The 24,432-nt window shown below is 29.4% G+C and overlaps 1 protein-coding gene across 2 annotated transcripts in view; it reads left to right on the top strand.

Annotated features, from left to right (window-relative positions):
• The first annotated feature begins 1,942 nt into the window (after positions 1 to 1,942).
• LOC107439218 (uncharacterized) overlaps positions 1,943 to 24,432 on the top strand; it is a 102,806-nt gene continuing 80,316 nt past the window's right edge. The window contains exon 1 of one of the 2 annotated variants that reach the window (XM_016051751.4): positions 1,943 to 2,170. The gene's annotated coding sequence lies outside the window, so the exon portion shown is untranslated. The remainder of the gene's footprint in view (positions 2,171 to 24,432) is intronic. The other variant, XM_043046291.3, reaches the window with a different exon arrangement.

Here is a 24,432-nt window from a genome sequence, read left to right on the forward strand (position 1 = left end):
GTTTCAGAGCTTAAAACAAATATGTGTTTAAAACTATTTTTTAATAATGCATATTTAATAATCATCGTTGACCAGCCGACCTTTTTTTGGGGTATACGACTACTAATGTTCAACTACATAGCCTTGTAATTTTGAACCCACCCCAAAAGACAAGGGAATTCCGGGATCAAGTATTTGGGAGAAATTTGCCTTGGTGGAGAACTTTTTGAGGGAACTAACCCGATTTTGCGTTACACGGAGAGGAAAACTTCGAGAAACTCCCATGGTTATCCTGACGGCAAGGGGACTCTAACCCATGATCCGTCTACCCCTGAGGATATTTCACGTCAGTACTGTGGTCGGTGAGAGCCGGATGCGGAATTCGTATCAACCAGCCATCGCTGGGATTCGAACCTGGTTCACCTCATTAAAAGGCGAAATTTCTATCCCCTGAGCCATCGCGGCTCTTAATAAAGTATAGTAAAAAATGCGATTTTAAATTACTCATTATTAAATCCATTTAAATTCCGAAAAAATAGCTATCGAAAGATATACTTTGCTGAATATCTGACCAAATATTCGGCTAACCGAAAATTTCGCAAAAGGGCCGAATACCGAATAATGGCCGAATATTCGTTACATCCCTAGTAGTCTGTAGTTAAAATATGCGACTCCGTATTTTCCGAGTGCTCAACTCCAATTAAAATTTCCACCGAATCCAAAGAAAGTATTAACTTAGAAACTAAGGCTAAGTTGATTTCAAATTATTTCTTTCTACTTTTTATGTAGTTATGATTACAGTAAAAGTTACATAATTTAAATATACGTTTTACATTATCAAAGATGGGTAAATAAATTTGAATAAAAGATATTTGCATAAAATATTGATATTGTGCGAAATTATTATAAACAAGTAATTAAAAAAAAAAATTTAAGTCAATTCCTACTTTTAGGTCAAGAAAGAAAATTTTTATTTTATTTACTTTTTATTAAATAATTAAAATTTTTCTACCATATAAAACTAAAATTAATTAATTAAATTATTTAATGAATTAATATTTTAAAAAAAAACTGTATTAACATCAAGTGTCATCCACTACAAAGAATGTAAGTAGGGAACCGATTATCCGGAACGATCGGGACCATCGTTATTTCGGATAACTGATTTTTCCGGTTTTCCGAATCGCTACAAAAAGCCGTTTATTTATTCAAAAAAGAAAGAAAAATCCTAAAATCTTGAGGAAAAAAAATATTTTTTTTTTAAAAAAATGGTGGGAAAATTTATCGAATTTCGTTCTGTTTTTCCGGTTTTCTGATTTCCGGATAACGGGTTCTGTACTGTATTTGAATTTGGAATGAACTAGTGGATGAATAAAAAGTATTTTATTAACGATTGAAAATTTGAACAAGATATAGGGAGAGTATGAACTGTAAGTAAGATTTTTTTAAAAAAAGAACTACATCTCAGTATCTCATACACACATGAATTTAAAAATATAAATAAAATGAAATTAAAAAAAAAAATATTCAGCTGTTTGTTTTGAAATAAACAAATTTCCTAAAGGTACAAACAATTTATTTTCATGATTTAGGTGAAAATCTAATTGTGAACAAGGAGTTATGCAGAAAGAAAATGTGAAGGAAAAAAAATCAGCGCAAAAAGTTAGCCTATTGCCATAACCACACAACGTCTAAGAACAGCTTTCATTGATTATTAGAATCTTCCTCCTAAAAAACATTCTTTGCATAGAACGTTTTACCTTTTATATTCTTTTACTACCCTTAAATATCCCCCCACGACAAGCGAAACAATGTAACTATTGGCGGGAAACAAAAACAATCAGGGAGAGGAGGAAGATGAAAAAGAATCTTTTATATTCATCCAAGTGTGAAGGTGGTGGGTGTGGGTAGAGCATCAGCTGGTGACTCTCCGCCCCCTCCCCCTTGATTTCGAACAAACGCCACAGGTACGTCGAAAGCTTGCCGTCCAGCTGTTTTGATTAGTCTGACACCAGTTGACGCGTTAACGCAGTCCGGTTAGGTTGTGCCGAACAGAGGCTGATAATATCTTTAGTTTTAGTTTTTTCTGTGTTACGCCGATTCAATTTTTATTCCATCTTTTGCTGTGTCGTTCTTTGTGCGCTCGAATCAGTTGCTCAGAATTGAATATTTTATTTGAAAGGATAACTTGGTGAGTAAAGAATGCTTTTGTTTATTTTACATTCTAAACGAAGACAAAATTTGAATTGCATGAACTTTATTTCGTTCAGAAATATTTCGTATTAACTTTATGACTTATAATTTTTAAGGAAAATTGATCTAGTTCTTGTAACAGTTAGGAATTATAAATAATTTGTTAAAATGTGCAAAACTTACATTAATTTTTTTTTATTGAACCATATTTTATGAACACTGTGACTTTTTATTTTAAAGACAAATTGATATAGTTCTAATTACATAAGAATGATTAAATTATCAATCATTGCTGGAAGGAGTTCTTATTTATTATTCGATGTAACGCGCGTTTAAATATTTTTTTATTAAACAATACTTCATGTACTTTTTAATTTTTAAGGCGAATTGATATTACTTCTTATATTACACTTAGGAAAAATAAAATTACTATTAATTTATGATTACTCCTACTAATAATTAAATTATAATTCATTTGAAAACGTGCAAAACTTCATATCATTTTTATTTTATTTAACAATATTTCATGTACACTTTGAATTTTAATTGAAGCGAGTTCACTTATTACACTTAGGAATAATTTAATTATTATTAATTGATGATTATACTCAGGAAAAATTAAATTATAATTAACTTGTCAAGATGCGCAAAACTTCCAATATTTTATTATTATTATTATTCAACAATATTTTATATAGATTTTGACTTTTAATCGGGGCCAATTTACTTATTACACTTAGGAATAATTTATTTATTATTAATTTGACAAATGTGAAAAACTTCAAATCTTTATTTTTATTATTATTATTTATTAGACAATATTTCATATACACTTCGACTTTTAATAAAGGAAAATTGATACAGTTCTTATTAGAAATAATTTAATTATTATCAATTGATACACGTAGAATAATTAAATTTGATATTCAACTGATGAAAACTAAATTATTATATTAAAACTACATTTATTGTGCCCCCCCCCCCAAATAAAAAAAAAATTCTTTGCTGCGGCTCTCTTTCAAAACAGTTTTTTTTAATCTCAATCATAAATAATTATTTAATGTTTGAAACTTCTTTAGCATTCCCTTAAAGTTATTCAAATTTATTAATTTCCGATCAATATTACGACCTTTTGTTCTATTATTATATAAGTTGCAAGTAGGATTAACTTAAGTATGCTTCCACTAAGAAGTTTGTGGAAGATCTTAACGTTTTTTCTTAAACGTTTTGAAAAAAAATGAAAAAAAAAACATAAAAAAATTGGTACAAAAATATTTATTCTGATGAATACTATGCGGAGTAATACGATAAAGTTATAGCATATTTTTAGAAAATTGATACCAGAAAAAAAAGATCCGTGCTTTATTTGCTGATATATTGATATCCATACAGTTTATTCTTGTAAAAGAGACACGAGAGAAAAAGATATTAAATAAGTTAGACAAAATTGAGGCTTTGGTGAAATTCTTAAGCTTTAAAAATTTGAAAAATGGGTAATGGAGATATTTTATTTTACCTTTGACTAGTACAATCTGAATCTCACTGAAATTCTCAATTTTCATAAATCTTGAATGTAATTTGCGAAATTTTTGAAAGAAAATATGATTTAGGATAATTTTCCTTTCAATTTTCGAATTTTATAGGATTTTTTTTTTAAATTTTAAAAGAAATTTGCGAATTTCTCTTTTCTTACTTGTCAGAGGTGAATTCCAAATCTCTTAAATTTCCCAATTTTTCAAAATTTTATGGATTTTTTTAATATAAAAATCTAAAATATTTTTTTAAAAAATATAAATATTATTTTTTTTTAATATTCTTTAATATTTTTATAAAAAAAAAATTCTTTTTTCAAATTATTTTTCTTTTTCTCTTTTCACTAATCTTTATTTTTCTCCATGTTTTCCCGATATTTTTAACTTGTTCTACGAGTTCTATGTACTTGCAGCTTGTGCGTGAATAAAACGTATTAATTTTCTTCGTTTTTTTTTTATTTTTTTATCCTTTTCGTCTTTATATACATTTAAATATGTCTTTATATATATTTGTAATGTATTTAAAGATGAAATACGCGAAGTCATTACATCATACGAGAACGAAGTCAAACTCAAAATAGCAAACTAAAAAAACAATCTTGTGAAAGCCCTATAAATGCCAACAGAAAGGAAAAATAATAAAAAGAAGTACAATTGGAAGCACTGAATTACATGGCAGAATCGTTCGGGGGGGCATGGCAGAATCGTATTGCCATGCAATCAGTACGGGAGCAGTTTCTACAATTGGTGGTATATTAACGCCGACAATTACACCCCTTACTGTTCCAAGACAGTCTAAACCAAACAACTGGATGTTGATGTTAACTCAGTATTTAGAGCGAAGTGCCCACCAACCGATTTATCGGTACTGAGTAGTCCTGTACTGAGTAGAATCTGTACTGAGTAGTATCTGTACTGAGTAGTACTATTAAGTCCTGTAAATGAATAATCTTTTGCTGGCACTAAACCAAACAGAAAGTCAAACAAAGACTTATATACCAGGGGTGGACAAGCTTCTTGATAGTCGAGCCATTCTTCAAAATCTGAAATTTTTCGCGAGCCGCAATTAAATACGTATTTAAAAGGTATTAGGAAATTTTTTTTTTTCATAAATTATATTTATTGAGAACATATAAGTAAAAGTACAAAATATGTGTATTGAATTTAAATATTAAAAATTAAACACATTTATTTTACTTAATAATTCTTTAAAATTTGGTGAATAATTGGTGACAGCACTTCTCAGTAATTCTTCCAGATGCTTGTTAGTTAATACTGACCGGTTTTTGGATTTCTCGAATTTTAAAGTGGAATAAAATGATTCACATAAGTACGTTGTTCCGAATATTGAAATAATTCTACAATCAGCCTTTTTTTTAATTCAGGATATTTCGATTCTGGTTCAAATTTCCAAAATTCAGTAATCGACGCCGACTTATATTTTAATTGTAGAGCTTGATCTTCTTGCATCTCTATTAATTCAAGTTCTCCGGATGCTTTTTGTGTCATAATTATATTGGAAATGGAAAACTCACCTTGAATTGAACAACATTGCACTAAGTCTTTCATATTTGTTCTCAGTAATTTAAAAGACATTTTGACACACATGCGGTACGATAATAACTTTTTAAAATAATATCACAAATAATATCGCAAATTTAAAATATAATATCACAAATTTAAAAGGGAACTCGGGTATATTTATCGAGAGCCACAAATAATCCTTCAAAGAGCCGCATGTAGCTCGCGACCCGCAGGTTGGCCATCTCTGCTATATACCGTAAGCCCAAAAAATCAAAGTGGAAGTGCAAAAATTTACCAGATGGAAAATAGAGTTATGATATATCTATGAAAGGTCTTTTTTTTTTGTGAAATCGTGAAAAATGGGGTCTTAACACTTAGATTTTTGGTCTTATAAAAATCACAGAAACCAAAAATCAGTCAAGTTTTTTCTTGTTCTTCTTCTTCAGCACGACAGCCCCTTACAGGCCTCAACCACACGTAGCCTCCAACCTCTCCTGTCCATGGCGATTTTTTTTCCAGTTGTTTATCTTTAATACTTTCAGATCTTTAGCAGTGTCATCCAGCCATCTAGTTGGAGATCTTCCTCTAGCCTCCTCTTGTTCTTCTAAATTTGAGAAAAATCTACTTACGATCTTCTAAACTGTAAAAGTAGATTTAATTAGCATAGATTCGGGGTTTTCTTTCAAGATTCTGCTTTTGAGAGGACGAAAAAAAAAAAATAACACGAGGACCATAAATTTCAAGATGTATTTTTAAAATTATAAATCAATGACATCCGTAACGCCATTTTTTAATAACACCATTTTAGAAACGAAAAGTATAATAATGAGTCTATTTTTAGAATGAAAAGTTTACTGAAGTGTCCATTTTTATTAGTTTCTCCAAAGCTGCATTGTTTGGATTCATAAAACTATGCAAAAATCGAGAAATATCCATTGATTTTCCAATAATTTTCATTCATGTCGCCAAATTCGCGATTTTTCAAAAATCTGTTCTAAGGACCTTGTGTTTTCGACTACTTTTCGGAGTTCTCGCCAATGAGTAACCGTAAGAATTTCGGTATTGTCAAATGATATTGTAATATAACAATATATGATTTTCCGATTTGACTAATTTATATTTGATAAATAAAATTGGTTTTATATTGGTCAATATTTTCGTCACCTAAATAAAATTTACAAAGACACACAATAACATTTTATTTTAAATTTCGTTGAACAACCGACCCAATTTTGAGTTTACAGATACCATTGTCAAACTCCGTAGCCTTGTAATTTTGAACCAGATTCAGAAGACAGGGTAACTATCGGATCAAGTATTGAGAGAATTCGGCCCTCGTGAAAGACTGTTTGATTGAACTTACCCACGTTTGCGTTACGTGGAGAGGAAAATCTCCCATGGTTAGCTTGATGGCAAGGAGACTCTAACCCATGATCCATCTACCTCTGAGGATATTTTACGTCAGCAGTGTGGTCGGTGCGAGCCGGGAGCAGAATTCGAATCGACCAAGGATTCGAACCCGGGAAGCAGGAAGCGAGCGCTCTATTCCCTAAGCTACAACGGATTACACAATATTGTAATCAATAACTATCCCTATATTACGTAAGGATATTTGTAGCAATTTTGTACTACCCTCTCTTATTGTTCACAAAAATGAACAATTCACAACCCTCCATCCTAGTTTTTGGTTTAACTTTGACTTTTTTACAATAGTTATCCAGTTTTAGGATTAAATTCAAATAAAAAGATGCGACTTTGCAATAAACAATGTTTAATTTTTTATTCATTTTATCAAATTTTGTATCAAACATTCGTTTGGAATATCTTGTGTTTTTTCTTTTTGCGTTCAACGCTCTTGTGAACATAAAACTTTTGTAAAAGAATTTTTCTTCCAATTTTTTCTTTCTCCGAATTCCACTTATTTTCCGTATTTAAAAATCTTCCTCGTGTAATTTTTTTGTTAAATTTTTTCATTTTCTTTTTGAGAAAATTTTGAAACTAAGGGGATTTAAATATCTAACGTAAGCATACTTCATACTCCTCTTCTCTCCTTGTTAACACAATTAGGCGATTCACGTAAGCATCTACCTCCGTTAGATGCTTACGTAATATTTGAACAGCCCCTTTATATAATCACGATATTATATTTTTGATATGTCAATTATATTTTGATTATTATATTTATTCATTTCAATTATATTTGATTCGATATTATATTTTTGATTTCAATAATGACCCCGAAAATATCGTATTAGATAATGAAACGGATATAAATAATAATGCCCGTGATATTATCGTATTCGATATTTATTGCCATTGTTAATGATCTTGATAATTTTTAATAAACCTATATGTATTATCGGTACCCAAGAAGATTAAACATGCCCACACATGTGACCATGACGTCAGCGCCAGCTGATCGTCAATAAACTAAATGGCGTGTCAAAGTTGTGCTATGTTTTTCTACATAAGTTAAAATGTTAATTAACGTGAAGTTAATTAAATACAGCCCCGTATCGCACATGGAATTTGTTGAAACATAATTTTTTTTTAGATTTATTATTTTTCAGATTATTTATTTTTGTATTTTACTGTAACACGTGATATATTTTTGCTTTGCGCACCTGGCAACTTCGATGCATAATTAGTTTGTTTATGTTCTTCACGACTTCGTGCCTGTCTTTGTGTTAAGTAAGAAATATATGGTGAAAGAATTAAAATCATTGTGAAACAATCTTTATGAAGGATTATAAAATGTTTCACTTAAGAGAATTGATAATTGACGGGGAAAGTTAACTCGAAATAGAATGGAAAAAACAGCTGCTAACGTAAAAAAGCCACGTTTTAATAATTGGGTATAATATTAAAAAAAACACAACTACTTCCACTTAGTAGGAATAACATTTACCATGACGCAATGCTAAATTCTATGCCACTATCCACATAAATCAATTATTAATCAAAAATCGAATATCAATTACTTTTCCTTATAATGCAATAAAATCTGGCGAGCAGCTATTTAAACGATCAAACACTTCGTTTGTTTATTTGTGGCTTGAAGTTAGGCTCGCAGAAAATGCCGTTCATGGGTTAAATTTAGTAGGAATAACACAACCTGTGACGTAGGCTATAGTATACCCAATTACCAATCAGGCTCGAGATACCACACTACGTCACTTGCAGGTATTCCAATGTGAAATGAAATCTGGCACTGTTCCATCGTGTTGGAAAACATGGTCTATATAACCGATAAATATTGTTCAGATAATTCTTTTCACAGTTAGTATACAGTTCAAAATTAAAGCTTCACTTTAATTGTTAGATTTGATTTATAAATATTATTATATTTTTTTAATTTCACTAGTCAAAAGTGCTTCGAAAAGCACTACAGTTACACAAATATTTTTGCAAACGATTTTAATGTTTAATATTGGGTGAAAACATCAGTCTTAAAATTTATTGAATAAATCAGATTACAAATAGCGTGATGAAAGGAAAATTAGAATAATCAGCTATTCTTATGTTCATTTTCGCTTTTGTTCAGATATAGATCATTTAAGCTGTAGCACCTGTTGTGAAAGTCGTTCAATCAGTATTCGAATCTTTTAAAACAAAGAACTCATTTATTCCAAAAGGACAAAAAGCTCAAAATGTAGTAAATGACAGAGCAGGTGACCTTATTTTGTCCAAACTTTTTTGTTCTTTTTTAACTCGTTTCGATCACATTCTTCAATGATTGATGTGAATCAAATATAATTCAAGAAATATGGCTGAATTCTGTCAAATGCAGTTGATTCGAAACTTTTCTATAGCTTTTTATTTATTTTTTTTGATAGAGAAATGCAGTTTTACTGTGCCATTTTATGTAACCTAAAAAAGGTAGCTGAAATAGTTTTGGCTCTTGAAACGTAAGCTTTGTTTAGTTAAATTGAAAGATGTAATAACTTTGACTCTTTAAATTAGTTTTATAAAAGATTTCTGTCAACTGCTGATTCGAAACCTTTAAGGCCTTTTTAAATTTTTATAAAGAAACCTAATATTGACATTTTATCGTAATTTAATAAAAGAGCAATGGTCGTCTTGTTATTAAAACTGTTTTTTTATATTTACTTTGCATAGTTAAATTGAAATATGAAATAACTTTGAATGATTAAAAATTTTGATTTTATAAAAAAAAATTCTGTTTAACGCTGTTCAGAATTTTGCCAAGCTTAAGAATTTTGTCAAATATAGATGATTCGAAACAAGATTTTTTTAATTTTTTTTATATGCAGAAGTATAATTTTCTATGTGATATTTTACGTATATTAAGTGGAAATCGTTTTAGCATTAAAAACTAACATTTTCTTTAGATAAATTGAATAACTTTAAATGATTAAAATTTTAACTTCACGAAAGAATTCTTTTAATGCATAGAGATTTTTACCAAATTTAAGAATTATGTCAAATGCAGTTGAGCAGTCTTTATTTTTTGAAGAAGTTTAATTTCCCGTGTAAAATTTTATGTAACCTAATAAGAGAACAGAAATTGTATCGGCATTAAAAACTCAAATTTTGTTTAGTTTAAATTGAAATTTGCATTAACTTAAATGTTTACATTTTAACTTTTTTTATCACGATTTTTTTATCACTTTTTTTTATAAGCTTTATAAATTTTGGAAGGTAATATTTAGTTTAAGGGGTTCGGGGACATAAGTTTAAGAACCTACTATATTGTATGTTCATTTTAATTTTTTGTACAGTATACAAAAAATCAAAACATAATGTTCTATTATCATTTGGAAATATATAAAAAAAATCTGAAAACCACACATTTTATAAAAAATAAGATAATATTTAGTTTTTTTGTTTATCTGTCACTATTATGTTTTAAAATTAATAATTTTTAATTTATTTAATTTCTTTTGCGATGTACAAATACTGATGAACTCAATCTGGTGTAAAGAAGTACAAATATATGGAAATAATTTTTATTAATTGCGTCTCAACTATTATTCAGGTATTTTTTTTTGGGACTGCATAAAATACTTTAAAAAAACGTGTAAAATTTAGAAGATAGTGCGAAAAAGTTTCTAATTAAAAAATAGTGAAGTTTAATATGATGGAATCATAATCTTCATTTGTACTTAAACTTTCTGGAACTTCAAATGATGTTATATGTTTTCTAATGCATTCTATATTGCCTTACACGTTATATACACTATTTGGAAGAAAGTGACGGGACACGACACGATAACGACATAAACCCATATTTATTAAAATTAATTGGAGGAAGGGCCTCCTTTGGCTGCGATCACAACTGCAACCCTTCTGGGCATGCTTTCCACTAAATTAGCCATAGTGGCAAGAAGAATTTCCTTCCAAATGTTTAACAGGAAGTTCCATAGTTCATGCTTGCTTTTGGGGAGTGGGGTAACGATGGTCCAATTCGTCCCAGAGATGTTCAATTGGGTTAAGATCAGGGCTCTGCTCCGGCCACTCCATTCGTTTAACGTTGTTGTTCACATACCAATCAAGAGTCCTCCTTGAAACATGGGATCTTGCGTTGTCGTCTTGATACAGGCAATCATCCATACCGTACGTTGCCCACAAGGTAGGAAGGATATGATTGTCGAGAATATCACAGTATCCATCGGCATTCATCATACCATCAACCTTCACCAGTGGGCAGCCCCAAACCAGGAGAAACAGGCCCATACCATCAATCCTCCTCCACCAAACTTTACAGTTGTCTCGTCACTTTCTGCCAGATAGTGTATATACTGCCTAATCAGTTGATTTTCCTTTTGAAACAACTTAAATTCCGGAGCAAGTAGTTTTAGATATCTGTCAAGCTGAATATGTAATATAATATGCCATTGCATTCTATATTGCGTTTATATATACTGTTTAATCAGTTGAGTTTGTTTCCGAAACAACTTAAATTCAGAGACAAGTAGTTTCAGATATCTGCAAGCTGAATATGTAAGGAAATGCAGTTACAAATTAAAATAATCATCCGTCGAGTTTATCTTTACTATAAAATTGTGAAATATCTACTACAAATGATGTTAGATTATTTTTCTACAGCATTCCATGTTGCATATGCACTGCATAATCAAATAATTCCCTCTTCAAAGCAACTTAAATTTCGACATATGTTGCTAAGAGTAATTTATCAACCTAAATATGTAATGAAGTAGAGTTTCAAATTAAAATGTCATGAATGAAGTGCACCTATACTTAAACATCATGAAGCTTAATTGTTCAAACAAAACTTCAAATGATGTAATATTTTACTACGACATTCCATGCTGCATTGTTTGTTGTTCTACACACTGCATAATCAGCTGAATTCGTAACAAAATTAACTTCCGACATTAACAGATGTAAACGTTTTAGAATAAAAATATGTATCACTCTGGACTACATATTGTTCTAAATTAAAATATCATCTATAAGTATTCTTCTTATTAAGTCATAAGTTTAATTATAAAACTTCCGCATTGTTTACTAACGGGATAGATTTGTAACAATTAACCATTAAGTTCTTTTTTACATCCTTAAAATTTCCTTTATAAACATTTAAACATATTTTATCAAACAGAGCATAACAATGATAGAGAAGGAGCTTAACAAATGCAAATCTACAATATCACAATCCAAAGAAACATACTGAAGAAGAAAACAATGGCTACAAGAAAATCCTCCCTTGTTTTTAGCTTCCCTAGAACAAGCGAACTTATCTTCGTATTCTGGTTCAAAACTGTAGTGATTTGTCTCACGTGTTATAGTTTTTCGTCTTATCAGCCATTTTTTCTTCTTTTTTTTCCGATCGGATTTCATGATCGAAAATTGCAAGCGGAAGAAAGATTGTAACACAGCCATTGTTTTTCATTAATGTATTCTTAAGAAAATACTAATGTATTTAATGCGGAAAAGTTGAGATAGCGTTGAGTAAGAACAAAATATTTCCTTTTTAAGATCTTAAATTTTTTTTTAATACTTGTGATATTTCTAAAAGAAGTTATTGATCTAGCAGTTATTTAATAAATGTATCAGTATTTGTTTATGTAGCTAGGATGTTCGGTTATGACTTCCCTTAATATATATTTTTAGACTCGTTGACAAAAATAAAGCAAAGAAACTCACGTTTTATTAATATGTAATAATAATTGTAAAAAATATTTTAATGAGAAAGAATATCGAAATCTAACGAATCATTAGTGAGGAAGACAGAACTTAAAACAACAACTCTCTTTTATATTAGAGGAGATCTTTTATATTATTTTAATAAAGAGAGGAAATATAAGGTGATTATTAGAAATACATATTGTTTTTTTTCAGGCAATCAAACTGATTTTCATGTTTTATTTCACTCCAACTTCCTCACTAATGATTCCACTGATTACAAAGGCGTTTGCGTTTCATTTTAGGTGAAATATTAATTTGCAACGCGTTTTGTGTCTATTTCTTTGTCACAATTCTTTTCTATTTCTTGTACTGTATTGTACTTATATATGTATTTATTATACTTATATCTATTGTACTTATGAAAAAACGCATATAAACATTACCCACTTATCAATTTTTAAAACAAAAAACAACTAAATGTTCAGCAATAAGTATGAAATATAAACTAATTGAGAGAAATAAATTCGAATTTCAGTTTTACAAAAAGATCATGTTGCAAAATAAAAGAATGGGGTATATCGGGAACCTAAGCTGCTCATGCTACTTAAAAAGTGTATAAGTTTGTGCATAAGCTATTTCCATAAAACTCATAACAGAAGAGTCCTCAATATTTACATAACTGAAACTGATTTACTAATATCTTGTTGTTGATTAGATTAAAACAAAACAGTTTTATTCTTCTACGAAATAGATTTTTGCACTTATAATGCAAGGAAAAAAAATGAATCACTTTAAATAACTTTTGATCTAATGATAGGATCTTCCCGCACTATGCCTCAATCTTAATGGTTTGAATTGCTCAAATATGTTAATTAATTAGTGGCAACGATGTTTTAAGTAACGAAATCAGATACTAAAACGTACTTTTTCTGAATAAATTATAGTATGAGTAAAGTATACAGGGTGCTCGGTTAATACCTTTAACACTCTTGACAAAAGTGAAGTAGATATACACAATAGACAAAACTATAGTATCTAAGTAACGAAAGCCCTATCGAAATCTAACGAATCACTATTGAGGAAGGTGAAACTGAAAATACTAAAGCAAATTTGATTTCTTGTGGAAACTTGAAGAATTTTTTTTTCTCAATCGCCTTTCAACTTCTCCACACCATCTCGTACAGTGACTCAGTAGACTTGAAAAAAAGAATTTTCGCATTTTTCTCGCTTTAATATTAATTGTTTACGCTTTTTTATTTTTAACAAGGATTCTAAAATATGTATATTTAGAATGGGCATAATGGTAAGAAACATTAATAACATTGGTAACAAACATTAGTAATGATATCACAGCATTATGAGACAGAAATACCGTGAAATAATTTTAAATCTCAGAAAAATGTTGCGAATTTTAAAAGTTTTGGTAATTCTTCATAATTCAACAATCAATACATGTTAAACACGTATATGAGAAGAAAACGATATTTAATAGAATGATCAAATTATTCTAAATGCTTAGAAAATTCGATCAAAATGTTAGGTATGCAAAACACGCGATGCGAATAAGATAAATTTAAAACAAAGTCTTGCATTTTAATCAGTTATTAATTACACGAAAGCAAGATTCGAAACGATTTTAAATTTCTTAGTTTCACATATAATGTGACGTAGCATTATATTTTCAACAACAAATAAAATTGTTTAACTATTATTTTAGCTATGAGTAAAATTTGAAAGCTAGTTTCAACATATTTTCAGTATACGAAAGCAGAATTCGCTTATTAGCATTAGATTGCAATAACACTAGCCATAAAATAATTTCGAATTAAAAATCTAAAAGTAGAAGTTTTTCAAAAATATTTCCAATAACTAGATTATTGTTTGGGAAATTTATAAATGAGACTCTCTTAAGACTTGTTTACTCTTTCACGTTTGGCTAGAAATTAGGTTCTGAAAGCCATAAATTTTTCTCGGTAAAGAAGAATGGCAACAAATATGAGCAGACGATTTTTTGATAGTTAAAATTCTTCGACCATGAATTTTAAATAAAATGATATCCATTGCTTCTAATCCTAACCGTGACAGAATTAAATGCAGGCTATCGTGAGGTTATAGAGTCTGTACAAATCGTGATGATTAATGGATTTTAACATTCGGTGTAAGCAGAGCAGATCTTGTCTGCCATCTTAGGTGTGACCATAAGGATGGAGAAAAGGTGCAAGGCAATGACACCAATCATTTCTTGTTCGTTAATAAATGAAGAAAAAAAATGACATTCGATAGGATGTTTGATCTGATTAGATGAAATCGAGCGAGAAGATAATTGAAATAACTTAGTATTTTTTTGAAGTAAATTTATATTTGAGAATGTTTTTATGTACAATGATTGTTATTACTTTCATGTTTCGACCTCACTTAGGGAGGAAAAAAAACATGAGATAACATCAATGTATGAGTATTTATTTATTTGTTTATCTAATAATCTTTGATCCAAGAATGGTAACATAAGTTCCGATCGTTACGTGACAGCTACAAGCTTTTAATGTCAAATGTAATTTTCCAACTAGCTTAAAGCAGTTTTTTTCCGTTTATGGAACCTTAAGCGATTGATCTTATTTTGGTAGAGCCCAGACTAAAAGAAAAGTACAAAAAAAGAAAACTACTAAAAAAAAAACAACTAATGATTTTCAAAATATTTGATTTGAAGAATGAAAAATGTGAATTCGTGTATGCATATGTTAAAAATGAATAAAATAAGATGCATACCTGCCAACATTCACTCTTTTCGAGAATGGATTTTCCAAGTGGTAGTAAAACAATTACCGATAAACTATCCTCCTCAAAAATATATTTATATTTTAATTAGGTTGAAATTCGCTATTGTAAGAACTAATATGCTTTTATATATTTGTTGTAATTATTTATATGTAGTGGTAGTTAAACTGATTTAAAATTATTATTGTAATTCAAAAATTTTAGTAAAATAACATGAATTTCGCTAGCATTTTAAATAGGAAAATATAAAATCTTCCGGGAAAACCGGAAGAGTTGGCAGTTATGAAGATGAATTATGGTTTTTAAAAATTAACTGTTATTAACATCGGGAATAGTTATCAGAGAAATATAATTCTTTGTTCTTAAATTTGGTTATTTTATTTTGAATAGAAAAGCTCGATGAGAAATACTTATGGAATTTTTTTGCACATGCTTTTCTTTTCACAATTTATTCAATTAATTGTTATTGAATAAAGAGATATTTATTTTATATTATTGAAAAAATAGATATTTATTGAAAAAAGAGATATTTATATAATTTTGCTACTTTTTATTTTATTTGAATTTTACATAATTAATTTCATATAAATATAATCGAAATAGTAAATAAACTATGGATTATTGATTCGATATAAATTAAATTACTATTGGTTTAAATATAAAATAGGTTCGTTCATCAAAAAAGCAATAAGCTTTCGATTGCCGCACATTGTTAGAATCTTGATCAAAAATGTAATTTAAATAATGTTTAAAATTTTTCCATACATTTCACATCAGCTCATCTTGATGCCCTGTAATCTTGTTTCACTCATATCTGAATGCCGATTCCCTTGTTAACGGTATGAGTTCCTCACTTGCTTTCTATAGCGCTTGGAAATGTATTTCGTCATAATTTGTCATTTCTGGTTTTGTTTTCGCACCTTTTTATTTTTTACTTCTCGTTTCTGTCGCGGCTACCTTGGTTTGTTTTTCATCTTTATTTTCCATGTTTCTTTTCGACTTTTATTATTACATTTTATGAAATAAATGAAATTTTCATGTTATCAGGTATATCTATCCGTTTACTAAGTTTCTTTGGATTATTCATATTTAAATTGAAATTTATTGTACTATACAAATGGTGCTAGTAACATATATATATACTTATTATGTTACTCGACAACTCTACTGACATAAACAAACAAACGGATACAAAACCCAGAAGAAGAATATAATTGAATACAGTTTTTAAAAATTATATTTTTCTAGTAGACTAAAAAGAAAAATTTTTTTTATCAGGCCTAAAATAAAAACCGTAAGGTGAATCAATTTCGTACAAAATTTTTATCACTTCCGAAATTTTCCCTTTATAAGTTACTTCTTCAAAATTAAAATTTTAAACAGAACCGTTCAAATGGTTCGAGAAAATTCAAAGTTTTTAAAAACGATTTTATTATTCAGAGCTATTCGATTGATTTTTTTTTTATAAGATTCCATTTTGTCATAATATTAGTACTATGTAACTTATTCAATATTTTTTCGATCATTATTAAAATTCATAATAAGAAATAATTTAAAATATTTTTTTAACCTGCATTGATAAACGAGTCTCAAAATTCCCAAACGTTTGAGAATATTTAAGTAAAACGAAAGCTATCCAGGCTGGATTTTTTACATTAATTTTTTTTAATATTGTTCACGACATCGTGGATTAAAATATTAATAAAAAATTGCGATTCAGGCATTACTGGATTATTAAAACTATTGGTCCTTGCAGTAAGTGAAAAATAATTTCATTTTCTTTTTTCAATGATACCGTCACCCGGGGTTACTTAAAGAACTGGGTTAGGTAAAGCAACTTTGTAGGTTAAAGTTTGGATGCTGATTTTTGCAAAACTGTTTTGAATTAACCTGCTAACTTTCATGTTATATATTTCTAACTCATCATATATTTCAATGATGTGTGTAACTGCTTAGCATTAAGATAATTTTAGCGAAAATTTAAGATTATTTGATCATATAATCAAATTTGATCATTTTATCATATTATTATACATCAAATTATCATTTGATCAAACTTAAGATCATTTGACGCGATTAACAACATACACTCTCATTCTTAAGTGATCAAACATTTTTAAAAATAATTTCCTCCTGGTTAAACTGGTTCTGATTTCATTTTTATTAGTTTTTTGCTACTGTATTGTACTTTTGCAAATATCTATTTTGAACATTCAATCTAAGAAAACCATAGGATTGTTATGTGGCTTTAGAGGGTAATACACCATAAACCATAGGTAGTTCCTTTATGGGACGCCCGGTGGCTGAGCGGTAGCGCTTCGCGCTGCCTTGCCACAGGTCCCTGGTTCGATCCTCGGACCGGGCAAGGTTGCCTTTCATCCCTTCAGTGGGTCGATAAATGAGTACCAAACATGCTCGGGAACTAAACACTGGGGGTTCCGCGTTCGGCTGACCACCTGACCGGAACATCTGCTCTAGCACCCCAGAGCCCAAGGTCAAGAAAACTGAGATGGGTACAGTAGGCCTTGGCCCAGTATGGACTGTCGCGCCACTGAGTTTAGTTAGTTAAGTTAAGTTTATGGAAATGTAACATACACAACACATTTGCAAGAATGTGTCATCTAACTCATCATGTAATGTCATCTAACTCATCATAGGTATGATTAGCATAGCTAATAGAAAAATATTATAAAAATATGTCGCGCTTAAAGAATAACACAATATAACTATTTTTTTATATGGTTAAGTACCAAAAGATGTATAGTAGTCTTATTGTAATGTATCATAGGCGTATGGGAACAAATCATAAATGGTGGTTTTTATGACAATGTACCATATTTCGTGTCCTTTTCTTTAACCCTATTTTAGAGAATTTTCTTATTTGTAAACACACAGAGTGTAATTGTAGACCTGAGTTTTATAAAAATTAATTAATCCCTAAAGAAAATGCTTCTTAATTGGCAGATGCTACAAATTAAAAAGTAGTTTAGATATCCCCCGAATGACGATAGATATTTTATTTTTTTTTATTTTTTGTTATTCTAAATCGTCTGCTGCTCAGACTATAAATGGCGCAGTGAAAACTTATCAGAATGTAGAATCTTCATCACTCTTTTTCCAAATATTATTTCTGTCATCTGACCACAACACACCTGTTGATGTCCACCCACTCTAGCGTGACCATTGGGAATTCGCGGGCCTCGTGCAGTTTATAGGGCGGAACGGATTGAAAAATTCGAAATCTGTTTTTGTCTCCGGTATTGTGATAGAGAACCTCCCCTCAGTCATTTTCTCTTTTGTGTTGTGTGCAGGGATTTTTAAAGATGTCCGATAAAAATACCCGAGTGGACATTTCCGAGATTTAACGCCATCCAAAAAGACAAAATTACGGTTTCTGAGGTAGTAGTTTACACAGCCATTGTTGAAAAAAAACTTTCAATTATAACTAATCTTCTATCGTCCAGTAGTCAGAATAATAACAATCACAAAAATAAGCGAGGAACCGGTTTTATTCATGAGTTGAAATTTAAAAAAATTCACTTTAAATTTTATTAATCTTTTGAAAAAATGTATGCTACTTATTTCAGAGATTAAAGCTACCAAAAAAGACAAAATTACAGTGTTCTGTGACACTACTCAATAGCCATTTTTGAAGAAAAAACAACAACTTTCAATTGCATGTAATCTTCGATTGTTCAGTAGCCAGCCTCATAGCAAATAAAAAAATGAGTGAAAACCAGTTTAAACCATGCAACGGCTTTAGCTAAAATAAACAGTTTTTCAATTTAAATTGTATTAATCTTTTGAAAAATAAACTATTTTATAAAGGGTCTATGTTCGTATGTGCAGTACATTTGTTAACTACATTTTCTTTTTAAAAATGCACAAAAAGAACCAGGGTGATTTTTATCCTATTTTTTTTTCTTATATCACTTTAAACTTAAAATTAAACTTTACTTACTAAAGTAAAATTAGATAGCGTTATTTACGTAACTTATTTAACCCACGTAACTTTACTCACTTAACTAACTTAACTAATTTAACTTGACTAACAACTTAACTTAAATAACAAAAAAAGCTTAAACAACTTATAAAAAATTACAGGATAGTGCCATCAGTTTATGTTGAAAAAGAGTTTGAAATTGAACTTTGCAAATTGAGAAGCTAAGATATCATTAAAATAGTGCATACCCCCATACAAGGGGAAGAATTAGAAATTTAAATACCTTTGCTCACTAGGGCAAAGAAAAGGAAGCATTATTAGTACTTAGAAAATACACTACATTCTTTCTATCATAAGCAATTCTTTTTAAATTTCTAAAATAAATGAATTATTACATTTTGGAAATAAAATTACATTTAAAATTATGAAGGGGGAAAAATCTGACATGAGCTTAGTGAAGAAAAATGTGATTAGATTATTTTTGCTTTGCTGATATGAAGAGAAGGGGGTCAAAAATTATCTAAAATGTACTTACGTATTATTCAAACAACTCTTAAAATTACGATTTTCAAATTAAAGGACAAAGTGTTGTGCATTCAAGTAGATAAAATATAAAAACAAATTATGCTTTTATTCATATATATACTTTTATACTTATTTTTATTGATAACAATTATTTCAGTAAACATTGCATTTACAAGCTCGTTGTATATACAAGTTCAGTGTATTTACAAGTACGGAAAAACAAATAAAAGATGCTTTTTTAGTTTTGTACTTTGGACTTTGGAATCAAAAATTCTGAATGTCTTAAAATGCATATTCTCTTTCGATTGCAAAAAATTCTATATTCATTAATAATTTTGATGCTAAACCATTTTGTTATCAAAAATATCATTTGAAAAGTGAATTATTTGAAGAGTGCAATATCATTTTATAAAATTGGTACTTTACGGAAATTATAAAGCATTTAATTATGTAGTTAATTATTCTTTAGTTAATGAATGATTTGGGGTTAATAATGCTTTAAACTTAAAACTTTTTGTTATTAATATGTTATATTCAAATTAAATTCTTGTTGCGAAACACGCTGAAATTTTGAAGGATAGAGTGATACGAATTTACAACTAAAATGATATTTTAATTAGTATCTCTTTATTATCGTAATTCGTAAACCATGTTAACTTATAGTACAAGGGCGCCGGCAGGGAGGTGCAAGGGGGTGCGCTTGCACCCCCCCCCCTGGCTTTTTTTAAAAGATTAAAGAGATACAGAAAAACAATTTTGTTATAAATTTTTTTATTAAAAATATTTTTATTCAAAAACAAATAATTAAATAATTATATTAAGTATATTAGTGCATAACAATTAAAAAAGTGTTTAATCAAACAAAAATTGTAATCGTCTTGTTTGCTGTCCAAATCTGTTTATAACTTTTTCAATGAATTCTGAGTCATCTTTGATTCTTTTCTTGTGCACATTGAGCATGCACAAACTACTTAATCTCTCGTGAGACATTGTAGATCGATTCCATGTTTTGAATGTTGTTCCATGTTGACCGATTCTATGTTTTCCGTCGCATTGTACTAAAAGTGCGTTCAATAGTGCACGTAGTAGCTGGAGTAGTACGCAGCAGTTAGGCCAATTTTGATTACCTCCGCTAGAGTTGGATAAAACGGTGTGGCCTCAGTAACTAAATCGATGTATTCGAGGAGTTCATAAGAATTTTCTCCATTCCTCCACATTTCGTACCACGTTGTAGCTTCAGTGATGTATAAAGATCTACTCTCATAGTATATATACATAGAAGATATGTATATATACTATGTCTACATAGTATATATATATCTTCTGAAATTTCATTTGATGAAATATAAATAATATTATATTTTTTATTAGTTATTTAGGTAACAAAGGTGTATAACACAAACTGACTTCTCACAACTGTAAAACTTCATCAACACAATAAATACCAATGTTAAGCGTGCACAAACACGTTAGTATACGAAACTACTGTTTGTAGTTATTTGTGTTTCAAAGTCAGCAGCTATGCCAGCGCCATCAATACAGTTTCTAGTGGCAAAATTTGCAAGAACAAGAAATTTGTACTTTTTTTTTAAATATCTTGTTAACAATGAAGAAATGCATCTTGAAAAATTAAAAGATGAAAGTATATGTAATAACAAAACAAAATGCAATAACAGAATATTTTTAATTTCTTTTTTTTTTGGGGGGGGGGGTAGTTTGTAAGAGGGTTGCACCCCCTTTTATATTATTCTGCTGACGCTCTTGCTTATAGACTTGTAATTATGTTTTTCAGTGCAAGTTTCCTGCTGCGAAATACACTGAAATTTCGAAAGAGAAAATTAAACGAATTGAAATTACAAATCATTATAAAATTACAAATTACTACAAATAATATTTAATGTAAATTTGTAGCTGCGAAACACGCTGAAATTTTGCAGGAGAGAATAAATCGAATTGCAATTACAAATGTATTTTATTACAAATTTATATTTTGCTTTTCAATGTAATTTTCATGTTACGAAATTCGCTGAAACTTTGTCAGAAAAAGTGATTCAATTTACAAGTACAAATGTGTATTACAAACGCGTAATGATGTTTTTCGATGTAAATTTCTTGATACGAAGCGTACAAAAAGTTATTAAGAGAAAGTGATTCGAATTGAAATTACAAATGTATATTATTATACAAACACACAATTGTGTTTAATGTCAATTTCTGTTGCTATGAAGCGTGCTGAAAGTTTGAAAAAGACAGTGATGCGAATTTTAATTAGAAATAATATTGTAATTGGTATCTCTTTGTTATCGTAATTTATATGAATATATTACAGAGTTATAAGTATGTTTTAATGTAAGTTTCTTGCTACTGAAAACTGTAAAATTTTGAAAGAGAAAACGGTAGGAATCGAAATTACAACTGTATATTATTACGAACGAATAATTGTGATTTTAATGTAAATTCCTTGCAACACAAGCAGAAAGTTTCAAGGAAAAAGTGATACGAATTACATTTACAAATATATATTATTACAAACTTATAATCATGTTTTTAACGTAAATTTCTTGCTGCGAAACTCGCTAAAATTACGATAGAGAAAGTGATTCAAATTGCAAATAAAATTGTATATTATTACAAACGTGTAACAATGTTTTTCACTGTATATTTCTTGAGAAAGTAGTTCGAATTGAAATTACAAATGTATATTATTACAAACTTACAATTATGATTTTCAACGTAAATTTCGTGTTATGAAATATGCAGAAATTTCGCAAGAGAAATTTATTCAGATTACAATTACAAACGTGTAACAATGTTTTTTCAATGTAAATTTTTTATTACGAATCCCACTGAAATTTCGAAAAAAAAATTGGAAGGAATTGCAATTAAATTTGTACAATGATTAACTACACACTTTATTTGCCACCATTTTTTTAAATGTAAATTTCTTGCTACGCTAATCTCAAGCTGAAATTTTGAAAGAGAAAAAGATACGCTGAAAACTTCGCCCTGAAATTTTGAAAGAGAAAGTGATACGCTGAAAATTTCGAGCTGAAATACCACGGTCTGTTGATAGATTTCTTACATAAATGAAAGCTTTTCTACGTTGAAATTTTGAAAGAGATAATGATACGCTGAAAACTTCGCCCTGAAATTTTGAAAGAGAAAGTGATACGCTGAAAATTTCGAGCTGAAATACCACGGTCTGTTGATAGATTTCTTACATAAATGAAAGCTTTTCTACGTTGAAATTTTGAAAGAGATAATGATACGCTGAAAACTTCGCCCTGAAATTTTGAAAGAGAAAGTGATACGGTGAAAATTTCGAGCTGAAATACCACGGTCTGTTGATAGATTTCTTACATAAATGAAAGCTTTTCTACGTTGAAATTTTGAAAGAGATAATGATACGCTGAAAACTTCGCCCTGAAATTTTGAAAGAGAAAGTGATACGCTGAAAATTTCGAGCTGAAATACCACGGTCTGTTGATAGATTTCTTACATAAATGAAAGCTTTTCTACGTTGAAATTTTGAAAGAGATAATGATACGCTGAAAACTTCGCCCTGAAATTTTGAAAGAGAAAGTGATACGCTGAAAATTTCGAGCTGAAATACCACGGTCTGTTGATAGATTTCTTACATAAATGAAAGCTTTTCTACGTTGAAATTTTGAAAGAGATAATGATACGCTGAAAACTTCGCCCTGAAATTTTGAAAGAGAAAGTGATACGCTGAAAATTTCGAGCTGAAATACCACGGTCTGTTGATAGATTTCTTACATAAATGAAAGCTTTTCTACGTTGAAATTTTGAAAGAGATAATGATACGCTGAAAACTTCGCCCTGAAATTTTGAAAGAGAAAGTGATACGCTGAAAATTTCGAGCTGAAATACCACGGTCTGTTGATAGATTTCTTACATAAATGAAAGCTTTTCTACGTTGAAATTTTGAAAGAGATAATGATACGCTGAAAACTTCGCCCTGAAATTTTGAAAGAGAAAGTGATACGCTGAAAATTTCGAGCTGAAATACCACGGTCTGTTGATAAATTTCTTACATGAATGAAAGCTTTTCTACCCTGAAATTTTGAAAGAGATAATGATACGCTGGAAATTTCGCACAGATATTTTGAAAGAGAAAGTGATACTCGGAAAATTTTGCTCTGAAATACTGGTCTGTTGATAGATTTCTTTCAAAATTGAATGATACTTTTTATTTTAGCAGTTTTTGAGGACACTTTGCCGAGGAAGAAAACCTCCAGGAAAAATTTTGATTTACCTTCTTTGGTATTTTAACATTCAATCCTAAAAAACCTTAAGTAAACGATGACGTTTCAAACGCTGAAATATTGTTTTCAAAATATCAAAACCAAACGAATTATTGCAAGATAATTTCTCAACTGTGCAATCCTAAGTAATGCTCCGATTTGCATTTGATGTTTTGAATTTTATTTTTTCAGCATTTAAAATTTCATGGTTTTCTCAAGGTTTACCTCAACTCACATTTTCAATACTTTAAATTTTTGAATTACTTATTATAAGTTTAAAAAGAATTTGCCATGAAGAATTTCGTCTGCAGTTAAACTTCTTATAGCTTTTCTACGAAATTCATTCTTTATCTTGGTAAAACAAAATTTCTCTTCTTTTTGTTCATGAACTAAATAAGTTTCATTTTAACGCAGAATGACGTAATTCAAACAAGAAGCGGACTGTGATTGACTTTATTACAACATGAGACTTTATTCCTTCTTTCTTTTCATTTCGATTTTATTTGTGGAACCATTGTTCTATTTTCAAAGATCGAATAAAATATTGAAAGAAAAAAACTATTTTTGTTCGTCTTATTGTTTA

The sequence above is a fragment of the Parasteatoda tepidariorum genome, chromosome 9 (genome assembly GCF_982258835.1).
Source record: "Parasteatoda tepidariorum strain Cologne lab strain chromosome 9, Ptep-v5.0, whole genome shotgun sequence".
Classification (NCBI taxonomy): domain Eukaryota; kingdom Metazoa; phylum Arthropoda; class Arachnida; order Araneae; family Theridiidae; genus Parasteatoda; species Parasteatoda tepidariorum.